Here is a 25,555-nt window from a genome sequence, read left to right as displayed (position 1 = left end):
ATGAAACAGTACTAATACTTCCTGTTTACCAAGCACCTTCTCAGTGTTAGGCCCTACAGCAAAGGTTTGTATGTGCCTTGTCTTAAGTCTTACAGCAGTTGTATCAGCGTGGTTGAAGGTTGTGCTTCGGGTCACATGGTTGCTTGGGGTCAGAGGCTGCTGGGGTCGGAGGCTGCTGGGGTCGGAGGCTGCGGGGGGGTTGGAGGCTGTTAGGGGTCACATGACTGGTAGGGGTCACCGGGCTGCCCAGGTAGAGCTGGCTGTGCACATCTTGTGGGAGCTGGACTTCTTAGCTGCCTCGCTGCAGTGCCTCTCTGTGTTCACCTCTGGGACCAAAATAAAAAGAGAACATGTTTTTGCCTTGAGTCTCTGCAGTTTCAACTACTGACAGAAACCTTAGCCCAGAAAGAGGTGAGATTTCCAGGACGTACGTCTTTCCCTGGGTTCGTTTCAGTCTTGTGTTGAGATGGAAGGGGGATATCAGGCGCTGCTTCTGAAAAGGCCAGTGATCACGCATGTCTAAAGCAGACTTCTGCTGTTCGCCCCTGCATCAAGTCATGTCCACCCACGTGCCTGCCACTGCCCAGGCTGGGGAGTGAGGGTGGAGGAATAACCTCCTGTCATCACCTTTAGTCCCTGCCCTTCCTCCACCATCACCGGTTGCACTTCATGCTTCAAAGCTGGGCACAGGGGGCCTGGCATTGTAGTGCAGTGGGTTAAAGTGCCGCTGAAATCCCACCTCAGAATGTTCATTCCAGTCCCGGCTGCTCCATTTCCAATTCAGCTGCCTGCGAATGCACCCGGGAAAGCAGTGCATGACGCCCCATGTGCTTGGACCCATGCTCTTCACAGGTGACCAGGATGGAGTCTCTCCCTCTTTGCCACTTTGCCTTTCAAATAAATACTTCAAAGAACAGACTCATTTTTTATTTTTATTTGGTAGAGTTACACAGAGAGGCGAGACACAGGGATCTTCCATCCGCCTGTTCACTCCCCGGGGGCCTGGAGCTAAGCTGATCTGATCGGAAGCCAGGAGCGTCTCTGGGTTTCCCGCATGGCTGTAGGGCCTGTGCCATCCTCCGCTGCTTTCCCAGGCCATAAGCAGGGAGTCGGGTTGGAAGCCATGACATGAACTGGCGCCTGTACGGGATGCTGGTGCAGAACATGGAGACAGCTTGCTATACCACGGTGCTGGCCCCTCAAATAAATAAATTAAAAAAAAAATTTTTTTTTCCCCTTAAAGATGGGTGCGGGATCTGGTTGACCCAATGTGTTCAGTTACATATTCTCTAGAAATAAGTTCCTTACGAGATATGTGATGTACAGTACATTTTTCCCTATTTGCTGGTTATCTGTTCACCTTTTTTTTCCTTTGTGTTATGACACAGTTTAATAGGCAGTGGGGTCTTCCCTTTCCCTCCCCACGTTCCCTCCCCTCCCCACCGATCTCCCCTCCAGTTTTACAGCGGGTGTCCTTCATGCACGTTGACAAGTCCGTCACGCTGCCACTGAGGTGTCTCCCAACAACGTATGCATGGACAGTGTCGGAGTCCGGCATCCAACGGTCAGCTGTTCACCTTTCTTGTTGGTGTTCTGCGCTTCTCCTCCTTGCCCCATCTTGTTTTCCTGTACGATGAGGCTTGGCCAGTTACAAGATGTGGGAGAACAGGAGGCAGCAGCCCCTCCAGCCACATAGACACACTCCCCTCGCTGCTCTCAAAGTCACCCCGTCACTCACAGAAGTAGCATGAAAGGCCCATACGAGTTAGGCTTGCAGCCAAAGTGATGCATTGCCAGCAAGAATCCAACCTGGAGGCCAGTGTTGTCAGATTGAGCCACCACCTGCAGTGCCAGCCTCCCATCTGGGTGCTGGTCCCTCCCCCAGCTGCTCTGTTTCTGACCCAGCTCCCTGCTAATGGCCTGGGCAAAGCAGCAGTAGGTGAAACTCATGTTTTGGGACCCTGCCACTGACACAGGAAACCTGGATGAAACTCCTGGCTTTGACCTGGCCCAGCGCTGACTGCTGTCACCATCCGGGCAGTGAACCAGCGGAGTGATCTCTGTCTCTCCCTCTCTCTGGGTAGCTCTGGCTTTCAAAACAAATAAATACATCTTAAACAAACAAGCAAACCCCTGCCTGAAGTGGGCATCCAGGTGGGCTCCAAGCACAGTTTGCATTCAGAAAGCCTAGCCTGTGCAAGGCAGGGGTGCAGGGTGGCTGAGCGGCAGGTATTTGGTGGTAGTGTGGGCTGCCAAGTTCTAGGTAGGGTATGTTGCTTTGGGTTTGGCAGTGCCAAAGACTACATACACCGGGTCAAGTTACAGTTGCTGTGGGAACTGTGACCTTTGAGTTTCCTGGCTCAGCCATGGAATTTCAGTTGCATAATAGTGCAACAAGTTGGATTTTCCCGCTTGCCCAGTTTTCTCCCTCCTCCCTCTTCTTCCTCCTTGGAATGTAGTGTTTTGTCCCAGTGAATGGAACTGTTAGCTCACTGCCCCTCCTTCTCTTCTTGAGCGCTCTGTCTTACTTGCCTTCCTGCTGCTCCTGCAGCGCATGTGCCGGCCCTGGCATGTGGGAGGAGCACCCAGGAGCTGCTTCTAGAACACAGCACTGTGTGTTCTATAGGAGAGCCAGCTGTTCCGGAGTGCCTGCTTCTGAGCTCACGGTTCAGTCTCCTGTGTGGCTGCAGCATCAGCCCAGGCGGTTCAGCAGAATCCTCAGACTTGTCTCCACATGAAAGTTGCTCGCTCCCTGGGAAGCACTCTTTGTCTCCTCTTCCAATGAACTGGATGATTTAAGCATTCATTTGCATTTGATCAGATATTGCCTCGGAGTGTATATGTTCTTATTGTCTCAAGTGTCTTGTTACTCTCTCGATTGAGGTAGTTTGATGTCTTTTTTTTTCCTACAAATAAGATTGCAAGTTGTTTTTTTTTTTTGTCCCCCTTTATCTTTTCTTCTTTTGTTTTGAGATCCTATCCCCTGGTTGACTTCCCGTATACCCATGACAGCCGGGGGTAGAGAGAAGGGGCCACAGCTGGGAACCAGGGAGTCAGAGCAGAGCTGCCCTGTGAGTGGCAAGGTCCCACGTGCTTGGGTCTCCCGGGGCACCCACCCGAGAGCAGGAACCCCAATCCTCAGTAAAAGGGGCTGGAGCTGGAGCTGGGCTTTCCGATGTGGGTCGTGGGCCTCCCACACAGTAGCTGTCGTGCCAATACCTGCCCGAGTGTTTTCTCCTGTGTTCTTCTGTTGTTTTTCCAAGAAACCTTTCCACTGAACACATGCACGAACGTCCTTCTCTACCTAGGCATCACCACCGCCTTCCTGTTCGTAGCTGCGTCCACCCGTTTGGGGCCACGGGCAGCGTAGAAGTCTTGCTCACATTCTATGCCTTTAGACTCATTGCCTGAAACTGGCAGGCCCAGAGCCAAAGCTAAATGAGTGACCCTTTTAGAGAAACACAGGATCCAGGGACAGGGAGGAAGCGTGGCCTGGCTGGTGGTCCACCCGGCAGGTGGTGCCCCAGTGGTTGATCTGCAGGAAGCAAGCTTTGTGGCAAGGCTGGCGCTCCCGTTTGAGTTCTGCCGAAACTTCTTCAGCCCAGGGCAGCACTGGGCTTTTTTTCTCTCCTTTCTTTTTCCTTCTCTCAGCTCTCCGCTCCTTTTTTGGCTGTCCTTGAAATGACTTAAGGCATCTTGGGCTCTGAATCTCTGAGGAGAGTGGGGCAGGATTATTAGTCTGCTCTGTGGAATTCTGGATACTTATTTTGGGATCTTTGGGATACTTCCTTGTTCCTAAGCTCCCAGGCTCTCTCCATCACTGGCCGGAGAGCCGGCAGAGACCGTTTCAGTCTCGTCTCTGCCGGTTCAGCAGGTCGCCCGCGGCCCTGAGGAGTGGGCTTCTCCTGAGTGCCCGGAGGGACTTGGCGTCATGCAGAGGGATGCTGTCAGTGTTTGAAGGGCTGTCGGACCCAGTGAAGTAATGCGCGTGGAAGCCGTGCGAGCTGGGCAAGGAAGAAGGAGATGCTGTGTGAGGTCGGCATGTAATTATTAATCAGACTTTCCCTAGGCTGCTCTGCTGCCCTGGGCTTTCCAGGGCTCACAGTCACAAGGGTAGCTGGAGTGCTTTCCTCCCTGGCACACTGGCACCTTAGAGGTGCCAGAGAAGCAGACTTCCGAATGACTGTCCTTAGTCACTGAGGTGGGCAGTTGCCCTGGTGGGCAATCCCCTGGATGGCAGGCCTCTGAGTGGGTAGTTACCCATGTGGACAGTCGCCCATGTGGGCGGCCCCCTGGGTGGGCAGTCTCTGGGTAGGCAGTCCTCTGGATGGGTAGTCCTCTGGGTGGCAGCCCCCAGGTGGGCAGTTCTCTGGGTAAGCAGTGCCTGGGTAGGCAGTCCCTGGATGGGCAGTCCCTGGGTGGGCAGTTGCCCATGTAGGCATTCACCTTGGTGGACAGCCGCCCTAATGGGCAGTCTTTGGGTGGGTAATTGCCTGGGTGGGCACACTGTCTTGGGCACTTGCTTTCCCCAGGCCGCTCACCTCTGGCCTGCTTGCCCTCCCACGGGCATCTGGTTGCCTCTACACTGCTGTCCTCAGGCAGGCAGGCAGCAGGACCCAGCAGGTCCCTCCTTCGCCAGCCCCTGCTCGTGTTGTTGAGTGCCAGCTGAGGGTGTGTTCCCTCAGGGTTCAGATCTGGCTTCCCTTGGCGGGGCAGCTAATCGTGGGACCCACACCAGGTTCCTCTGGCTAAGTCAGAATGGTGGCTGACTCATTAGAGTGGTGGGTCATCATTGGCCCCTCAAGTTTTTGGTTTTGCTTCTCAAAAAGCATCATATTTTAACACTGTTATGAATATGCATATACAGTTCAGAAATGCAAACTCAAGCAAAATTTGATCCTTTCCCTTCACTGCTTTTTCCTGCCCCTGTCCCTCACTGCGTGCAGGCCCATTCCTGTAATGTGTCTAGCACACGACAGATGCTGTCAGCATCCTTACATTGGAGGTGGTGGGAAGTCCAGTTGTCTTCGCAGGCTGTGGAACTTATTTTTTCTAATTTAACAATCATTTTTGAACTTGTACACACTCACGGGACTCTCTACATTGTGTAATATCTAACCAGAGGAAGTGTATTTCTCCTTTTAAGCATGTAACATTTCTTTTAGTGAAAACATACAGAATCTTACATTCTAGTTTTCAGCAGTTTTCTCAACGTACTGTATGTTAGTACAGTATATTAACTTTATCTGTAGTCACCCCAATGTGCAGTACACCCCAGAATGTGTTACTGCTGTCTAGTGGGGACCTAGAACTAGTCAAACAGCTTGTTCCCAACCTTCCCTCCTCAGCCTGTGATAACTACCATTCTCTCTCTCTCTCTCTCTCTCTCTTTCTCTCTCTCTCTCACACACACACACTATTTTCAAAGAGATTTAAGTATTTGAAAGGCAGACTTAGAGATGGGGAGAGGGGGGTGTTCCCAGATGTCTGCAGCACCAGTGGCCTGGCCAGGCTGAAGCCAGACCTACCACGTGTGCCCAGGTGTTCAGACAGGGGCTGCAGGGAAGCCAGGCAGCAGGACTTAAGCCAGTGCTCCGATATGAGAGGTAGAGTCGTAAGCACCTGTTTAACTCTCTATCCCACAATGTCTTTCCCACATAGTTATACTTATTTTAATTTAATGAGGTCGCTTTTTTTTTTTTTTAACAGAGTCCATGTATGAGTGAAATCAGGTGATGTTTATTTTTCTGTGCGTAGCAGCTTCTTTTACTTAACGTAATAGATGACCTCCAGTTCCATGCTTGTTGTTGCAGATGGCACTTCCACCCTGTTTATGACTGCTGCTCCTTCAGGTCCGCTTGATCTGCTCATCCGTGGATAGATACTTGGATGGTTTCCATCTCTTTGCTATGGTGAGTAGTACTACCTGCCTGCGGTGAACAGGAGTACCGATGTTTCTTTGATGGCTGGAACTCGTTGTTCTGCCCAGGATGAATGGTAATCCTACCTTAAGCTTTTCGATGAGCCTCTATACTGTTTTCCACAGTGGCTGTATTCATTTACATTCTACCAACAAGGTACAGCGATTCCCTCCCATGACCACTTTTTTGGTAAGGATTCCCTTTGCTCTACTTCCTCACCAACACTTGCCATTTGTCTCTGGTACTACCCAGTCTCACCAGAATGAGATGTTATCTGATTGTGGTTTTCATTGCTATTTCCTTGATGATTAATGATATCGAGGGGTTTGTTGTAATGTACCTGTTGGCCATTTGTATGTCTTCCTGCGGGAGAGCTCTGGTTAGAGTCTGCTACCAGTTTTCGTTGGATTATTGGGAGGTTTTTTTTGTTTGTTTGTTTTGCTGTTTAGTTTTTAAAGTTCCTTCTATTCTGTATATCAACACCTTGTCAGAGCTTCCAAATATTTTCTTCCTCGATGTAGGTTGTCTCTCGACCTCATGGGTCGTTAGCAAGTAAGTTCCTGATAAAATATTATTATTAGATTTTTCCTGATTCTAAAGCTGAACAGTTTCTGCAGTGACTTATTTATCCAAGAGACGTTTTTAATTTGTAAATAGAAATTTATCCTAATTTTTGATCATTGGACATTTTAAAATGTTTGCGGCCCCTTGCAGATCTAAACCCACCTGGTATTTCTTGAGCTTCCTTAGTATTCTTTTCATATATTTTAAAGATTTATTTATTTTTATTGGAAAAGCAGATGTACAGAGAAAAGGAAAGAGAGAGAGAGAGAGAGATTAATCTTCCGTCTGCTGGTTCACTTCCCAAGTGACCGCAATGCCCAGAGTTGAGCTAATCTGAACCTGGAGATTCTTCTGGATCTCCCAGGTGGGTGCATCTTCTGCTGCTTTCCCAGGCCACAGGCAGGGAGCTGGATGGGAAGCGGGGCTGCTGGGACAGGATCTGGTGCCCATATGGCATCCCTGGCACATGCTAAGTAAAGATTTAGCCTCTAGGCTATTTAACACTGTTTTGTGGTCATATCCATTTGAGGAGTGTTGAACTAATGCATGCAATGAATTTTTCCTACTTTGTGGATTATTAGTAGTTGTGGTAGAAATGCAAGGATCCTGTAGAAAATACAATTAGAAATCAACACTTTGATGTAGTGAGTCAAGCTGCCACGTGCAGTGCTGGCATCTTCCATGGGTGCTGGTTTGACTCTCAGCTGCTCCGCTTGCTATGCAGCTCCCCCTGCTTACAAGCCTGTGAAAGCAGCAGAGGAACCTCGTGTTTGGGCCCCTGCACCCATATGAAAGACCCAGAAGCCTCCCTCTTGGCTTTGACCTGGGCTAACTCTCTGATATGGCCATTTGGGGAGTGAACCAGCAGGTGGAAGATTGTCTCTAGCTCTCACACTCTGTTTAACTTGGACACACACACAGATACAGACACACACACACACATTTAAGAAACTAGAACTAGAAGGCAAGTTTATTTTGGTGTAAATTTTTTGAACTTTTGAATTCCATGAACATTTAAGATGAGATTTAAGGTTTTCTTTTTTTTTTTTTTATTGAAATGACTTTTCAATTTCGTTTTCCCATTTCAAGTCCTTCATACAACATGTGGAATATCTGCTCGTTTTTTGGACATCGGACATTATCCTAAACCCTGCAGAATGGCTGTATACTGGCACCTGTCTCAGTGATGGTATCCCAGTTCTGCCTCCCGTTTTACCGTCAGGGAGTGTAGCCTGAGAGGGTCTGCCTTGTCACAGGGTCTAGTGGTGGTGGAGGCCACAGCCCTGCAGCCCTGGAGCCTTGGCTTCTTGCAGACCAGCTGCTGGCTTCCAGGGGACTCAGCCTTTGAGAACTGGGGCCCCTGTGTGGTGTGGATCTCAGCCTCGGCTGAAGTCACCTGCCTGTTCTTGCTCTCCTGGAGCGTTCCCTTCTCCAAAGGCCTCCACACCCAGTTTGCTGCTGTATTTCTCCTTGGCTCACACTTTCCATCCTGTTCCGTTTCTCCTCTCTCTGCTGTACTTGGTTTTCAGCCCCGCGGATCTCTGCAGATCTTCTTTGAAACTTTCTTAGATAGAGTCGCTTGCTTCTACAAGCAGTTTTTATACATTATAATATGTAATTAGGCCAACATTTATTATTGCCTGGAATCTGTTAGAAGCATGTCATGTAGCCTCTGCTTTCCTGAGCTGTTGTCAGTGGGAGTCCTTGCAAGTGGGCCGGTTGTGGGCAGCGTGTGTGTGTGTGTGCACAGGTGTATCCAGGCTTGGGTACTGCCCAGTGGCCACACGTGCAAATCCATAGAGAAGACCTCATTCAACACCAAGAGTTTGTGTTCCTGATTTCTGAAATATATGTATTCTAGTTTCCTTTTTTTTTTTTCTTTCTTCGTGGGTATGGGAAAAATGTGTGTAGATGCTGTCGTAACAAACAAAACACAAATTCATGGAAAGTTTGAATTCGTATGTATCTTCATCACTGGGCAATTATTTTCAGCCAATAGATAATAAGAAATAGACCGCACTACATTAAGTTTAAAAAATTGTTAACGGTAAGGAGGGATCCTGGCAAGATAGATGAGTAGCTGTGACTGTACCATCACGTGGGATCTGTTGGCACGCTGCTCTCTCATTCACATGTGCTCTTGGCCTCGGAGCTAGACTGTGAGCCCTGGAGTGTGGAACCTTAGCCCACCCTCTGTGACCCCTGGAGTGCCCAGGATGTATTAACAAATTACATCTAGTTCTTAGAACTTACTCTCTTTATTCCACTACCCATTCTACTCTGTCACATTACGTTTTCTTTGCTTTTCTTTGTGTAGTTTTCACCAATCATCCCACACCCCTAACAATTCCCCATCAGTTCATTGTACCTGCTTACTGAGTGCCAAGTGCACGTTCAGCAAGCATGAGGCTGGGCTGCGGGAAGACACATAATTGAAAGAGTTATTTCTTAAGTGGGCGGCACTTTAGAAATGCATGCTCTGCTTTGTGTGTCAGAGATTAACCCTGTGAATTCGGCACTTGTTTTTAATCCCCATTTATGAGGGGTTAACTAGGAACTGAGTGTGTGGGGAGTCGGGGTTCGGTCTTAGTCCGACTCCCAAGCCTCTTCTCTCAGGCCTTCTGTTACCTACACCTGCTGTGGGTGGCACATGATCTTTCCCTGAGGAATTTACTGGGGGAGCAGACACAGTGGCAGTTGATACCGTGTGACAGTCGATCAGTATTGAGTATTGTGGAAGTGCAGCACACCCCGGGAAGGGCTGGATGAGAACAGGGCCTTTGTGAGGGGTATGTCTGTCTCTGGTTGTTGAAACATGACTAGGAGAGCATTCAAACCCATGTGAACCAAGGCCCAAGTCTAGGATTGTTGAAAGTGGGTGCTGGGGTGGGCCAGCCAAGTTGAAGGGCAGCATGTCTCAGGAAAAGGGGATTGAAGTTGGAGTCCTTGAAATCATGATATGGTTTGTGGGAAATACGCATGCGTGGTTTTCAATGGGGCCAAGACAAGATACAGTTTCTGTTTTAGAGTGATGAGGCTGGTATCAGACAGCAGATTCTTTTTCTTTTTCTCTCAAGATTTATTTAATTTTTTGGAAAGAGAGATTTACAGAGAGAAGGAGAGACACAAAACAAACAAACAAACAAACTAGAATAGATAGATAGAGAACAGCAAGGAAAGCTTAGAAACAGACAGGAAACGGTCAGCGGGGATGCACTTATACCTCACTGCGTGGGACACAAAGATTAGTTACTCCTCACTGGGGTATGGAAGATTTCTCTGCACACCCCTCCAAAACATGCTCACCTAAACTGTTGACATATATCCTGTTAGAATTATAGAGTTAGACCACCTGAAAAACAGCCAGGTTCAGCGAAAACATGCTTCAATGCTATAAACTGCTAAATACTAAAATTAAAATAGGCATGAGACAGCTGAATAGCAATCTAAGCCATTTTAAGGTGTATAGAACACGGTTGAATATAAACCAAAATTGAAATGTCTATGAAGAAGTCACAGGTTGTGGTTGAGAACCTGCATTTTCCTATTAACATATTGGCTAATCAATACCATGTCAATTAATGCCACAATGTTGTAAATGGTTGGAAATATTATGTTGGGGCTTTCAATTGATTGGGATGATACTCTGCCGGCTCTACCTTCAGACCAGAGATGGTCTCACCAAGAAACCATTGAACTTACCGGGACAATAAGATGCTGGACTTTATGCTTGGTAAATACCTCCAATGAAAGAATGTCAACTGAATTTGAACTATGGAAATGCAACAAGGTGGAGCAATCCGCCATGGGGGGAGGGTGTGGGGAAGGGCGGGGGGGAATCCCAGTGCATAAAAAATGTATCACATAATGCAATGTAGTTAATTAAAAAAATGAAATGCAAAAAAAAAAGAAGGAGAGACAGCGAGGGGTCTTCCATCTGCTGGCTGCTCCCCAAGTGGCTGCAACAGCTGGAGCTGAGCCAATCCAAAGCCAGGAACCAGGAGCCTCCTCTGGGTCTTCCATGTGGGTGCAGAGTCCCAAGGCCTCTTTCATTTGCTGGTTCGCTCCCCAAATGGCTGCAACGGCCAGAGCTGAGTTGATCCAAAGCAAGGAACCAGGAACCAGGAGCTTCTTCCAGGTCTCCCAAACAAGTGCAGGGTCCTAAGGTTTTAGGCTGTCCTCTACTGCTTTCCAAGGCCACAAACAGGGAGCTGGATGAGAAGTGGAGCAGCTGCTATGTGAACTGGTGCACATAGGACCCTGGTGCTTGCAAGGCAAGGATATAACCTTTGAGCCATCATGCTGGGCCCAGATAGCAGATTCTGCATGGCAGGATGGTTGCCCTCAGACTGCTAATGCGTACTTCTTCTTTTCTAAAGATGTGTTTATTTGAAAGTCAGAATTACAGAGGAAGAGAGAGGGATGGAGTGATGGAGGAAAAGGGGGCTGGAGTGAAGGAGGAAGGAGAGAGAGGCAGACAGAGACTGATTGGTTGCATTTGCTGTTCTACTTCCCAAATGATCAGAACAGCCAGGCCTGAGCCTGGAGCCAGGAGCTTCAGTCGGGTCTCCCACACGGATGGCAGGAGTCCAACTACTTGGGCCTTCCTTCGCAAGCCATTGATGGGGAACTGGATCAGAAGGGGAATAGCCAGGACTCTAACTGGCGCCCACTTGGGGTGTCATTGTCACAAGCAACTTGACCCACCGTGCCATAGCGCCAGCCCCTGATTCCTGCTTCTTCACTCTTCCATCCTGTGGATCCCTGGAAGCTGCTGTCATCTCCTCTGGTCCTGGGGACAAATGTCTTCAAATGTCTTCAGTGATCCCTTCAGAGTAGAGGCTGGCCGGTGTCCTGTGTATCTACATGACCGCGTGAGTTGGTTGACAAAACCGCCCTGGAGTGTGGAAGGGTGAGAAAACACAGTATGTAGACCTCAGAGAGCTGGGTTTGACTCCTGGCCCTGTAGCTTCGCAGCTAGGCAAATGGTCTAACCTGACTTCTTTTATTCCCCGTTTGTCTGTAAATTGTAAACAATTTTAACCACATGTGTGATTGTTAAAATGCTACTAGGACTTCATGCTTACAGACTTGCTAGGAGCCGTGGTCAGCTAGCTCCCTTACTGTGTAACTTACGGCAAGTTACATAAACCTCATCTCCTCTCTTATCTTCCTTTTTTAAAATTGGCAAAACTGGGCTGTGGATTGTTCCTAATTCACATGAAAATTGAGTAAGGGAAAGATACGTGTATATATATGACTGTGTGAGTCATGGGGAAAAAAAACGGAAATAAAAGTTAAGTTTCGAGAGCAGGCAGCTAGCTTTGCCATTGCAGTGACTGGCCTCTGACCAGCGTAGACCCTGGGGGCAGCAGCTCCCAGCCCCAGGCGTTGCAGGCATCTGGGCGCCAGGCCACGTAGAGGGGTTCCTCTCCTCCTCTCTCCTCCTCTCTCCTCTCCTCCTCTACCTCTCTCCTCCTCTCTCCTCCTCTCTCCTCTCCTCCTCTACCTCTCTCCTCCTCTCTCCTCCTCTCTCCTCTCTCCTCCTCTCCTCCTCTCTCTTCTCTCCTCCTCTCTCCTCCTCTCTCCTCCTCTCTCCTCTCTCCTCCTCTTCTCCGTCTCTGATGCTCTCTTCTCTCCAGTCCCTGTACTTCTCCTCTCCTCTTCCCTGCCTTTCTCTCCTCTCTTTCGTTCTCCCTCTACCTCTCAGATAATTAAAAATAAGTTTGTTTTATTGTAAAAACGTCTGAGATCCTTGTACAGTCTTTTTTAATTATACACATTTCCATGAACTTTTGTTTTAAAGAAAGATTCACTTATTTGAAAGGCAGAGTAACTTGGACTTGGCACGATGGCTCAGTGGCTAAAATCCCCACCTTGCAAGTGCCAGGATCACATATTGGCACCGGTTCATGTTCTGGCAGCTCCACTTCCCATCCAGCTCCCTGCTGGTGGCCTAGGAAAACAATAGAGGACAACCTATAAAGGCTTTTTAATCTGCACCCACGTGGGAGACCCATAAGAGGCTCCTGGCTCGTGGCTTCTGATTAACTCAGCTCTGACCATTGCAGTCATTTGGAGAGTGAACCAGCAGACACAAGATCTGCCTTCCAAACGGCAGTTTAACCCACAACACTGGGCCCTTCCATAAACTTTCCTAAGGCTTCTGTATAGGCCCCGGTAATGAATAAATATAATTAATCAGCAGACAATAGCTGTTGTTAGAGGTGTCATCAGCGTCGCTGCCATCATAGCTTCTCCACATGTAGAGACAGGAGACCAAAGACTAGACCCCTCTCCCCTCTCAGTGTATGATAAGAAGCCTTCCCCAGTCACCGAGAGGAAATGATGTGTGTTCAGGGCCTTTGCTAAGCCCTGAGATTCTAACCACGCCAGTTTCAGGATCTTTGAGCAGTCTAGACGCTCCTGAGACTTTCAAGTCGTTCTTTTCTAATACAAGAGGAACTCTTACAATCACATCTTTCAGGCACAGAAATCGTTCTGCCCCCCCCCCCCGCCCCCTTTTAAACATTGAAAGAGTGAGAGAGAAGCGAGAACACACGGGTTCCTCTGGGCCTCCGATTGCTTCCTCTGTTGAAGGCTGGCCACTTCAGCGAGTGGGACACTCTGGCCCGGGATGGAGGGTCAAGCCCTGCTGGAGCCACTCGAGAACGCAGCCTGCACCTGCTCTGTGCCCCTTACCCTTGTCCAGACCCGAACTAGCCGTATTTAGCTCTAGCGGGCCGCTTCCATTCAGTAGCCAGAGTCAGTTCCTCATGGCTGCAGCTTCTAAACCATCCCAAACTCTTGGTTTTGAACCCAGAGTTCAAAATCTTGAGTTTATCTGTGTAAGGCGGGTTTTGTTTTTTCTTTTTTCCCTTAAACTGAAATCATTGGACCTTGTCCTTTGTAGATGAAGTGAGAGTTGCTTGCTGAGAACTGGCTCATACTAGAAACCAGCTGGTTTTAAATTGTTGCAGATCTTTAAAGGGACAGCTTGCTTAGGGACCAGACTCCCAGCCACAAAGCAGTTGCGTGTACGGCTTCTAGCGTGGGCTGTGACAGTGTGGAAGGAGGCAGGTAGCAGTTGGCAGAGGTGCGCAAATTTGAAGGCCCCCCCTCTCTCTCTTTTTTAAATTATTCATTAAAGAGAACAGGTTTCATGTATTTCACTGATAAAATTCTAAGAAAGTAACTGTACTTCCATCCGTCTCTCTGGTCTCCCCTCCTTCCTTCTTCTTCTTTTTTTTTTTTCTGCTTTAATTTTTGCAGTAACATACTTTGATTTTAACTCCTTTATTCTCAATTAGGGTCAAAATCCTGTGGAATTCATCCCTTTTACATTCCTTTCCCTCCCCTCCCCCATCAGTGACATGCGTAGGCATGTTGCGATAATGGACTGGTGAACAAAACCCAAATGCGCACATGATGAAACAAATGGAAAAACTCACTCTTTGGGTTGCCCCTGTTATTGGCAGCAGTGCCTGGTATCCAGCGCGGCACTATGTCCTCAACTAGCAGCGACTTGGTAAGTGGCTGGATGGCCTTAGTGGTTAAAGGGAGAGGGCCAGGCGCTGAGGGACACCGAGTGGCAGGACAGCATCAAGCTGCCCTCTGCAGCTTGGCTTCTCTTGGATTTCCTGCTGGAGCACAGGAGAGGTTCTTTGCATTGATGGCCACTCTTCTCTTTCTCCTTGTTGGAACACAGGACTGCAACAGTCACACCGGTCTGGATACCCCGTTTATAGTGTCCTGAGGGCGGGGCTATAGGACAGACAGCCCCCTCTCTGCCTTCGCCAAAGCCTTGGGAGTCTCTCAGAGTGTCTGCCTTTACCACGTGTGACAAGTGTGATATTGGTGAAAGCACTTCCCTGAAACGTGTCTCTGAGACCTTGTACACAGTTGACCCTGTACTGGTTGCCCATGAGTGGAGAGGCTCCGCTTCCAAAGGCCGGAGCTTCTATCTTGAAAGCTGATATTTAGTCTATGGGCTTTTATTTCGGTGTGGATCCAGATGTGAGACGGAGGTGACTTTCCTGGCACTCAGTGCACATGGCCATGTCTCCAGTGGAGACTGAGCTGCCCTGCTCGCCAAGTCTGTGGTGACTCCTGTGGCGCTCTGAGGGTAGAAGGAGGCGCAGGAGCGTGAGAGGTCCCCCCCTCCGTGCCAGGGGTGTGGGAGCAGCTCTTCAGGTCCCGGCTCACACTGGCTGTGTGTTCTCGGATTCCCACACTGGGAGGCTGCTCCTTCCCCATGGCAGGCTGAGGACTGCACCGGCCAGGCCCATTGCATGTTGATGACTCTGCCCTACTGCTTAAGAAGTAGGGATTGTCAGATTGCCAACCACAGTGCCCATATTCAGGTAAAACTCAGGGGGGGCAAAACAGGTGTCTGTAAGTGGCAGAGATGACTGTAACATCATCTCATGGTGGGCGTCCCTGACAAGTCTCCCTAGAAACATGCTATTTCTAGGAAGGTTCTAGATACAGTGAAGTCTTAAGTTGTGAAAGCATTTGTTGCCTTTCTGCCCCTGAACAAGATACAGATAATAAGCGAACAAAACCAGCAGTTGAGCGCTGGGTTCTTCTGCCCTCCAAATCAAGTGTTTACATTTATGTACATATATCCCTCGTCTGCTCCTATCTTTCTTCAAAAAGTTTTGGAAACTCGCTTATCCCAGCATCTTAAACCTCGACTGTTGTAACTGATGCTCAGAGTTTACGAGGTGATTTTTTTTTTTTTTTTTCCTTTTTACATTTCAGCGCCCACTGCTGCAGTTCTCATCTGATGCTTTCTGGCGTCATGCCTGGGGGAGTGCCCGGATGTGTCTCCGTCATCCGTGGTAGCATTGCCTGGCTGTGGTTAGGGTCTCCTGTTCTTAAGGTTTCTGACCGTCCCACATCCCACGCTGCTTCCCCTGTCCGGCTGGGAAGGCTCACTTGTCTGCCTGTCCAGTACTCCTCCTCTTCCTCGCCCCGGCACCCTGCCTGAGTGACGTGAGTCCTGTCTCTTTGTTCCGTCCCTGAGGGGATATTTTTTTTCTGTTCTCACCTACCTCTCTGGACCCTCGCTGTCCTCACCCTGACAGCTTGCCCACACGGTTTAGGAAATGTTCGATTACATTTGAAGTGCGTCGAGGGCAGGAAGAACGGCTTGCTCTCTGTGTGCCTCTTTCAGGGGTGGTCGTACATCGTGGATTTTAAACAGTTGGCAGATGTCTGATCAACAAACTTACCACTCTTTTCTGCAGCAGTTTGCCTCAAAAATGAGAGAAGCACTTTTCCACTTTTGTCTCAGTGTGAATTCTTTTTTCCTTATTTGCAGTTTCTTTCAGTTTGAATTCTCAGAAAATAGACTTATGAGTTCGTCTAGGAAAGGAAATCCAGAGTGTATTTTCAAGAGATGAGCCTTGCACACATGCAACATGTGTGTTGGCTTTTTCCCCCCGAAGATCAGGTCAAAGTGAAGAGGAATGACTATGGGGGTATGCCGGTGGAGGTGGCAGGCCTGGAGTGGGCTGAGGGCATCTGGAGTGGCTGGCTGGTGGCAGGCACGGCCCGGAACTGGGTTGGGACGCTGCCATCCACCGCCTCTTCCTTTACCTTTCTTCTCTTCATTGTCCCACTTTCGTCTCAAGCCTGAGCTGCCTTCCACCATCCTGAAGGTGTTATGGCCTCAGTACGTAGCACGGAGGTGTCTCTGTGGGGCGAACCCTCGGCCTTGGGGAATGTGGGGCTCCACTCATCAGGCGCTCTGGCAGACTCTTCGGGGAAGCAAGGACCTCCAGGAGCCGCTTCTGTGGTTGTAACACCCAGCACCTGTCCACTGAGGGAGGACTCGCCAAAGAAAGTAAGCGGCCTGGGAAGCTGCATCTTGACCAGTAACCTTGGCATTAGATGTGAGTGTGGAAGGAGACTTCTGCCAGGGACTCATACCCCTGCAGGGCGAGGTGGCTGTGAGTTGTTTAATCTGTATTGTACCAATAGCAGGACCCAGTCAGGAAGGAGATTTCATATTTGTGCTTCTGTTGATTTGTTCCAGCCCATATCTGTCCATAGACTTTTGCAGTAGATTTCAAATTGGGAATAGCTCCACCCTGAAGCTGTGGGCAGGGATGCGGAAGGGCAGGGCCTGGGACTAGCTCCACCCTCCCTGAAGCTGTGGGCAGGGATGCGGAGGGGCGGGGCCTGGGACTAGCTCCACCCTCCCTGAAGCTGTGGGCAGGGATGCGGAGGGGCGGGGCCTGGGACTAGCTCCACCCTCCCTGAAGCTGTGGGCAGGGATGCGGAGGGGCGGGGCCTGGGACTAGCTCCACCCTCCCTGAAGCTGTGGGCAGGGATGCGGAGGGGCGGGACCTGGGACTAGCTCCACCCTGCAGGTGAAATGTCTCACCCAGAACTTTTCTGTTCTCATGCGCATCTTTTCATCTATTCCTGTGATGCTGACAGACAGAATTATCAGCTTCCCTTTGCTAGAACCTTCCTAGAAATAGCATGTTTCTAGGGAGACTTGTCAGGGACACCCACCATGAGATGATGTTACAGTCATCTCTGCCACTTAAAGACACCTGTTTTGCCCCGCTGAGTTTTACCTGAATATGTTTTCTTTTCGTCTGTCCATAATCCCTGCAGCAGTGCGTTTCCATTGTCATCATCCCTGTATGGAGTGTGCACCTAACAGCCTCTAAGTGCCCGAGGTTTACATTTTAGGGAACAGCACAGCATCCGCATCATGGCCCAAGGACCTAACAGTAACCCTAGCAGTGGATCTTACTGATGAGGGAGTGAGCAGGAGGTGACAGTGGAGGATGGGCCCTCCTGCACGAGTTCCTGGTTGCTCTAGAGGGGTTTGTGCCATAGGTTCAGCGTCCTTTGTCTGCACTGTCTTTTCCAGCTTGGATTTTAAGATATTTAAATGGACCTCAACTGGGTATGCAGCCCTTGTAATGAAAATCTGTCCAAAATCTGAATTGCTCCAGAATCAAAAACGTTTGAAGCATCATGTCAGTGGTCAGAAACTTGAATTTGGGAGCTCTAGGATTAGGAATACTAAGCCTGTGTTACAGTTGGTGAGGGAATTCTGCAGAGTGGAATTGTTCCGGGTCCACTCAGGAGGTCAAACCACGCCTCCTCCCTGGGCTGCTTTGGTCTAAGATTTTCAGCTTTGGGTAATGTAGAATACTTCATTCCTCCTGCGCCTTAACCTTCTGCAGGAGAGCTCTGCTTTTTCCTTAGCAGCGTGGCTTGTCACTGAAGAAACGCTGGCCAAAGCGATTTTCCAGAAGCAGGCACCCTCTATAAGCTGTCCTCTTTCCACATCAGATTGGTTACCCTTTGTCTCCTTCACCGTGTCCTTCAGTAAATAAAACTTCGTGTCCGGGATATTACATCAGTTCGGGTTATGTTCTCTTGGAAGTTGCAAAGATGGAAAGTTGGAAGCTGTCACCTTGTTGGTTTACAGCAGGATGGTGGATGTCCACTCCGTGGATTGGTAGTAGAGAATTTAATTTGACCCAACCCTATAGTTTCCATCCTGAAGGTTACCCCATGGTCAGGGATTACTGCTGGATCTCTAGCTGTATTAGTTCTGTTTCTAGGGAAGTCATGGCCTATTTTCCGAGATGAGACCAGGTAATTTCTATTTAGAGAGTTTATTTGGCTCACAGCTGTGGAATCTGGAAAGTCCAAAAGCTTGCTGCCAGCATCTGGTGACGGGCTCTTTGCTGCATCCTGATGCCCTAGCCGAGGACAGCACGTGGGGAGCAGAGCCACCTGCTAGTTTGTCCCTCTGCCTCCTGTTGTAAAACCACTCCTGCTGTCGTGAATGCCCCCTCTCCTTTAATCCTCATCACCTTCCAAAAGCTCTACCTCCAGATCCCATTGATGTATGAATTTGGGGATTAAGTTTATTCACCCACGAACTCTAGGGCAACACACTAAACCCTAGGGGAGGAAATGGAGAGACAGACAGAAGGTGACTCATGTGAGGTGACTCCTTTAGAGAAGTGTTTTTGGAAGAAAAGTGTCTCAGCAGCCAGCACTCAGCAAACTCCAAGGAAGGCTGGGGAATGTAGTTTTGTCACTGGATATATCACTGGCGCTGCTGAGTGTGGGATACCGTTCCTGTGAAAGAAGTGGTAGCTTTCGGCAGTGTAGTCAACGCTGTGTGCCCTGTGCGAGTCTGCTGCCTCTTGCCCAGTCTCCTTTGGACATCAGGATGCGTTGAACATTTACAGTGAATGGTAGCTATTAGCCGTGATCTGTCTCCTTCCCCCAGCCCCACCTACGCCTTCGCAATTTGCATTGCTTTTTCCGGATGCAGGCAGGCTGATCTCACAGTCTCAGGGAGCCCTTCAGGTGAAACCGTAGTCGGAGGCAGTGGGAGGCAGCGGCACGGCAGGCCTGGGAGACCTAGGGGATGGCTGTTGCTGGGTGTCAGGGCTCACGCCTTCGCTCTGTGAATGTGCTGCTCTTCAGACGCTGTGATATTGATACGCAGCATTCTTAGCTCGGCTGCTCATCTGGTTGTTGCCAGGCCTCAGAGAGGCTGCACTGCTTGCACTGCATTAACTAGTACAGACTTGAGTGTGTAAAACCCACATGTGTGTTTATGTCACCTCTCAGCAGCTACATCTCCTGCAAGATCAGAGCTCACAGGACGAGAGACCCTCTTTCTGCTTTTTCTCTCCTTTTTTGCATGTCAACATTAAATGGTGCAGGTACTCTTTAATAGCCCACAATCTTAACTGATGACAAAAATCTAAAATTCCTAAATTCTCTATGGATTCACCAAATCCTTAGGAAAACTGGAGCCTCTGTCCGCTTCGTGAATTAGTCAGCCACCATTCAGCTCTTTTCCAGTTTGAATCTTCAGCAACTGTGGTGTTGGCTCAGGGTTTTTCAGGCATGGTATCTCTTTCTTACCTCCCACCCAGGCTGGAAGTTGTCCAGGAATTTGTCGCAGACACATTGAGATGCACAGCAAATGGAACTGTCAGGAGAAATGTGGAGTTTCATCTCAGAACGCATTGCTTCCAGCAGAGGCTTCGGAAAGTGTTCATTTGTAAAAATGAAATGGGTGTATTATGGGCTGTTAGAGGGCGGGAGTAAGTGAGTGAGTGCAGGATTGGCTCTCCCTGCTGCAAATGGCTTCTAACAGGGCTGGATCTGCCTTGTGTCTGTGAGAATCACATGTTTTCCTGAGCAAGAGGACAAAAGGAGGATTCCTGTGGAAATGGGTTTCATGGGAACAAAGCGTTGGGGCTCAGGGTGAATGCACCTGTGGCGGAAGGAGGTTGGAACGGGGGCTACAGCGCCGCTGTCAGACTGAGCCTTCACAGGCCCTGCCTGTGCCTCACACCAGGGAGACGCTGAAGGACGGGAGGCAGTGGCCAGGGCTGGGGGACGAGGTGGTCATAGCTGATAGCCACCGTTGACCGAGAACACACTGTGACCTAGGCATTGCCAGTGGCCGAGTGACTGTCATTTCATCCTTAGCAAGAATCCTACGATATAGCTAGTGAGCATCAATAGCAGTCTATCAGTATCAGTTTGATCAAGTCGGATGGCTTTATTAAGGAACCAAAAAGCAAAGATTTGAATCCAGTTCTGCTTGACTCAGAGCCTGTGCCCTTAAGCATTTTGGATTTTTGCTTCTCCGTTTCATGCGTGTGATCTCAAAGTCGAGAAATCCACGATCATGCCCATTCTTGCTGTGGAACATTGTTGGTGTTGCTTTCTGAAGGTTTCTCATGGTCAGGTAGGTTAGCTGACTTGTTTGTTGTTTCCCTCTAGAGTCTGATTCAGGCCTTCTAGATGTAAGAGAAGATGAGCTAATGGGTGGTGGTTTTTCTGCCTTCGGATCAGAGTCAGAGCCTTCCTTTTAACAAAGAGGAAAAGGGAGGGAAGCCATCAGGGCACTGGGTGCTGAGAGCGGCACACTGGTGGGCATGGGGTGGCATGTTCTTCTTGTGCCAGGGAGACCTGGGAAGCCGTCAGGGAGGGCACTGGGTGCTGAGAGTGGCACACTGGTGGGTGGTGTGGGGTGGCATGTTCTCCTCGTGCCGGGGAGACCTGGGAAGCCATCAGGGCACTGGGTGCTGAGAGCGGCACACTGGTGGGTATGGGGTGGCATGTTCTCCTTGTGCCCAGGAGACCTGTTGGGTGAAGGGTTTTGGATTTGATGTCTCCTGCTGCGGAAGGTTTGAGGCTCAGCCCACATTGTGACTACCAGGGCTGTCTCTGAGTACCTACTGTGTGTCAGATACAGTGAGAGGCATTCTACAAGCTTTCTTCTAAGGTAAGATATTCCTCCTTATTCCAGAGCCCAGGAAGCCGTCCAGAGTCTTGTGGATAGGAAAGTGAGAGTTGGGATTGAACTTGGTCTCCCGGGCCCCAAGTCCGTGTGCTCCTTCTAGGGCTTCACACACAGTTGCCTTTGGTAATGAAGCGAGTCGGGCTGCATTGGTCCCATGTGGATCGCATCCACAGCCCTAAGTATGGACATACTAACTTGGGGGCGGGTTTCTCTGTGCACTGTTTCTTTGACCTTCAAAACATCATAAATGCTCAGTTTTTGTTGGTTTGTTTTTGTTGGTTTGTTTGCCTCCTCCCATGGCCACTCCTTCACTTCCCTGTTGCATAAAATGTACCCAGGCTGGATTCGTTTTGTTTCCTCAACTCTGGAATCGGGGAACACATTTTAAAAGGCTGGAAAAGCTGGCCAAAATGCGAAGTTCTGAAGGAGAAGGCGCCAGCCTGCCTTGTGTCTTAGTTCATTTCCTGCTGCTGCTCTAACAGAATACTGCAGACTGACAGACAGACAGTAAATCCTCAACAGCAGAAGGTTCCTTGATTCACAGTCCCCGAGCCTGACAAGACCAAGTGCACGGTGGCATCATCTGGTGGGGGGGGGTGAGGGAGGGGCTTCATGTGGGAAACACACAAAGAGAGTTACGCTGAATTCTTCCTCCGTCACAGATCTGTTCTTCAGGGCAGAACCTTCATGGTCTGATCTCCTAAAGGACTCACTTCTCGGACCCGGCGCGATAGCGTAGCAGTTAAAGTCCTCACCTTGAACGCACTGGAATCCCATATGGGTGCTGGTTCTGATCCCGGCAGCCCCGCTTCCCATCCAGCTCCCTGCCTGTGGCCTGCAAAGGCAGTCGAGGATGGCCCAATGCATTGGGACACTGCACCCGTGTGGGAGACCTGGAGGAAGCTTCTGACTTCAGATTGGCTCAGCTCTAGCCATTGCGGTCAGTTGGGGAGTGAACCATGGGACGGAAGATCTTCCTCTGTATATCCGCCTCAGTGCAATCACAGTGGCAGTGCTTCTGAGGGGATGTTGACCTCCCAAGCTACCTGGGTGTGTCAAGGAAGTTCATGGATCTGGGTGCTGGTGATTTTTTGGGTGATTCCTTAAGGAAATGAAGGCACCAAGTTGAGGCTGGTCGTTGGGACCTTAGGCTGCCATCAGGGATAACTGCATCCCATCCTGGGGTACTGGTCCACGTCCAGGGGCCTGTGCGTCCAGTCCAGCTGCCAGCTGACACCTCTGAGAAGCAGCAGATCATGTCTCAGGTACTTGAGTTCCTGCATATATGAGGGATCTGGTTGGAATTCCATATTCCTGGCTTCAGCCTGGCCCATTGCTTGAGTTTACAACCTTTTGGGAAGTGAACTGGAAGATGGAGGATCAGTCTATCTCCCTGTATCATTGTGCCTTTCAAATAAATAAGTAAATTGTAAAAGCAAAATGCAAAGCTGTTAAAATAGCTCTAGAGAGAGGAGAATGGAATATGGAGTTCCGGACAGCACCTGCCCCTAGTTAAAGCAGCTATTACTAGGTCTAGATGTTAGATGTTCTAGATGGATTGCTAACAGGTCGTTCAGCTCGTCCCTTCCCATCTTTCTGCAGTAAGGGAAGATGAATCTTTGTCCAAATCAAGTGTCATATCCAAGGATGTGTGATTCTAATGAGTCACTGGGTCAGTGCTGAAATCTTATTGGCATCCTTCCAGTCAACTCCACCTTCGAGTATTGTGTGCCAGGTAATAAGAGTTGTTTTTGAAGTGACTTTTTCCATTGCAGGGCACTCTAAGAAATGTTAAAAAAAAAAAACAAAAGGGTGGGGAGTTGAGCAGCAGATAGATCCTTTATGACCTCATGGCAGCCTCTAGCATTTTCTTTTCTTGTTGTTCTTCAGCCGTCATGAACTTGATGTCTGATCTTCATCAGTCATGGTTTCTTCTCTGTGTTTTGAGTTTTTCCTTTTGTGAAGTAAGTATAATAAATCCGAGAGATGTACAGTAGATATGACAACGAAAGGGAAAAGTGCCATAACTTTTAACCCAATAAAACACTCTTCATTGCTGAATTTTACCTGCAACAGCAAGATCGATACAATTCAGATTATCATTTTTATTTTGTTAGTTGCGGAAACAGATCTGGAGAGGTTATATAGCTTATTCAGTGCCAGCTGTGACTCAGATCCCCGTTTCTTGATTCTGAACCCAGGATTTCTCACCTTCTCACACTGCGGGGTCATTGGGGTTACCTTTTCCTATAGCCCAGACATTCTTTCCTGGTGGCTGAGGCACTTGGTGAGTAAGACCATGCAACTTGTCTGAAACAGCAGACAGAGGAAGTAGCTTAGCCAGGAAGCTGGGCCACATCAACAGTTAGCAAGACCACCCTTCTGGCCCTCCTGGGACATCCTTGTTGGGTGGCTCCCATAGGGTGGAGCTGACAGTGGGATTTCCTTTCCTTCTCATTATGGCTGGTGAGCATTTAAAAATGGCTCAGGAAACATTCTTTGGCCAGACATGTGCCAAACTAGATGTCTGTAAACCTCAGACCATCTTCGCCAAGCAGTGAAATAGTCTGGGCTCCCCATTGCACGACGCTTGTCATGTTACTGTTATTTTTTTTTTTTTCAGATCAGCAACTAAATGCTAGTCAATAAGAAACTCTTCAAAGAGAAATAAGCTTTACAATTCCTGGAAACCAATTGTTGACGCTGTTTGGGAATGTCCTTACATGTTAAAGACGTCTATACATTTGTTTTCTCCCTTCACTTAAAAAATACTGTCTCATCTTTTCCTGCTGACATTCTGCCCCAAACATCTCCAAATGCTACCTGATGCTCTAAAGGTTGTATGGTTTATGGTTTATGGTTTTTTACACCACCGCAGTCCAGGGAGTCTGAAGTACTTGAGCCTCTCGTTGGTCAGCAGTACAGGCTTGAGTTGGCAGAGTTTGGCAGAAACTTACTATCTGGACCTGCTGAGTTTGAGTTTCCCTGTGATGTGTTTGTGCACAGAAAAGCATTTGCTGGTGCATACATGGAGCTTTGAAAAAGTTCATGAAAAGTGCATGCTTTGGAAAAACTACATGTGAATTTCATTTTTTTTTTCAAAAAATATACCCAGCTTGTATTAACTTGTCATAGCATGTCTAATCAGGATCTGGTTTGAAGCATTAAGAAGGAGACGTCAGTTTGAAAAGAGTCCTGTCAACACAACACACATTCCACTTAAATTGGAAAGTAAAAGCGAGTAGTAAGTTGGTGGTGAAGCTTTAAGAGTGGTAAAATCATTGGTGCATTACTGAAAGTGTATGGGAATAATGCCCCAAAGAAATAAGCAGTTGACACAGGGGTAACTCATTTTAAGAAGGGCTAAGAAGATGTTGAAGATGAAGCCCAGAGTGGCAGACCATCTGGGTCAATTTACGAGAGTAATCTTACTTGTGTACTAATTAAAGAGAATTTTCATTAACAGAAGAAATAGCAGCTAACACTAAATGTACCAGAGTTAGTTCAGCTTACAGAATTCTGCTCAAATTAAAATGGAACAACTCTTCAGTTCACGGGTGCCAGAACTGTTGCACCCGGATCAGCTGCAAGTGAGAACAAGAGCTTTCAATAGAACTTTTAAACAAATGGGATCAAAATCCTGAAGCATGTCTTTGGAGAATTGGGACAGGAGATGAAACAGGGCTTAAATAGTACAATCCTGAGACAAAGCACAATCAAAGCATTGGCTACCAAAAGGAGAGTGTAGACTGACCAAAGCTGAAGTCAAGGGCAAGGGTTGTGATAACAGTTTTTTGGTGGATGCCCAGGGCATTTTGGCTCTCCACCTTTTAGAAGACCAAAGAACAGTCTGAGAAGGCCAAATGCTTCACCAGAAATGCATTTAAGAAAGCTTCACCAGAACGTCCTTCTCTGCCGGCACCATGCTTCTGCTCATTCAGGTCCTCAGAGAAGGACAATCTTGTGAACATTTAGTTGGGAAGTCATTAAGTATTCACCTTCCTTTCCTGATTTGGCTTTTCCTGATTTCCTTTTGTATTTCATAATCTTTGAAACACACTTTCTGAAGGCCATCCCCTTTCTTTGATTAATAATGTAATGAAAGACCACACTGATGTGGTTGAATTCACAGGACCCTCCACTCTTTAGAGAGAAACTTAGTATCTGCCCTCAATCGCATATGTGTCTTAAATTTGACTCTTGTGTTTGGAAATAAAGCTTGTATCTTTTATTTTTATTGTTTACTTAAGTTGTTTTCTAGTGGGTTATTTATTTATTCATTTGAAAAATAGAGTGACAGAGAGGGAAAGACACAGAGAAAAATCATTCCATTGCTGGTTCACTCCTCCAATAGCAGCAATGGACAGGGCTGAGCAGACCAAAGCCAGGCACGTGAGTAGCAGGGGCCCAGGCTCTCTCACTGTTTGTTACTGCTTTCCCAGGTGCATTAACAGGAAGCAGAGTAGCCAGGACTCAAAAAAATGATGCTCTACCATGAAATGCTAACATTGCAGGCAGCACTTAACCTGCCATGAATACTGGACCCTATTGATATATTTTTTAAGCAACCTTAATTCTACTGTTTGATAAACCTTTTACAAAATATATATATATATATTTCATTTTGTTTGAAAGGATGGCAGAGCTGGACATATATTTTATTTACTGATCGACTCTCCAAATATCTACAGCAGACAGGACTGCTTTTAGTAGGCTGAAGGCAGGAGCTTGGAACTCATTCCAGGTTCCCCCA

The 25,555-nt window shown here is 48.3% G+C and overlaps 1 protein-coding gene across 4 annotated transcripts in view; it reads left to right on the top strand.

Moving 5' to 3' along the window:
* The window catches only part of MICAL3 (microtubule associated monooxygenase, calponin and LIM domain containing 3), a 188,192-nt gene that overhangs the window by 16,898 nt on the left and 145,739 nt on the right, over positions 1-25,555 (top strand). For all 4 annotated transcript variants that reach the window (XM_058656153.1, XM_058656151.1, XM_058656150.1 and 1 more), the window contains exon 2: positions 5,814-5,912. The gene's annotated coding sequence lies outside the window, so the exon portion shown is untranslated. The remainder of the gene's footprint in view (positions 1-5,813; positions 5,913-25,555) is intronic.

Source organism: Ochotona princeps, chromosome 27, assembly GCF_030435755.1.
Source record: "Ochotona princeps isolate mOchPri1 chromosome 27, mOchPri1.hap1, whole genome shotgun sequence".
In the NCBI taxonomy this organism is placed as follows: domain Eukaryota; kingdom Metazoa; phylum Chordata; class Mammalia; order Lagomorpha; family Ochotonidae; genus Ochotona; species Ochotona princeps.
The sequence above is the reverse complement of the archived record's forward strand: the minus strand, read 5'-3'. Positions and strand labels throughout refer to the sequence as shown.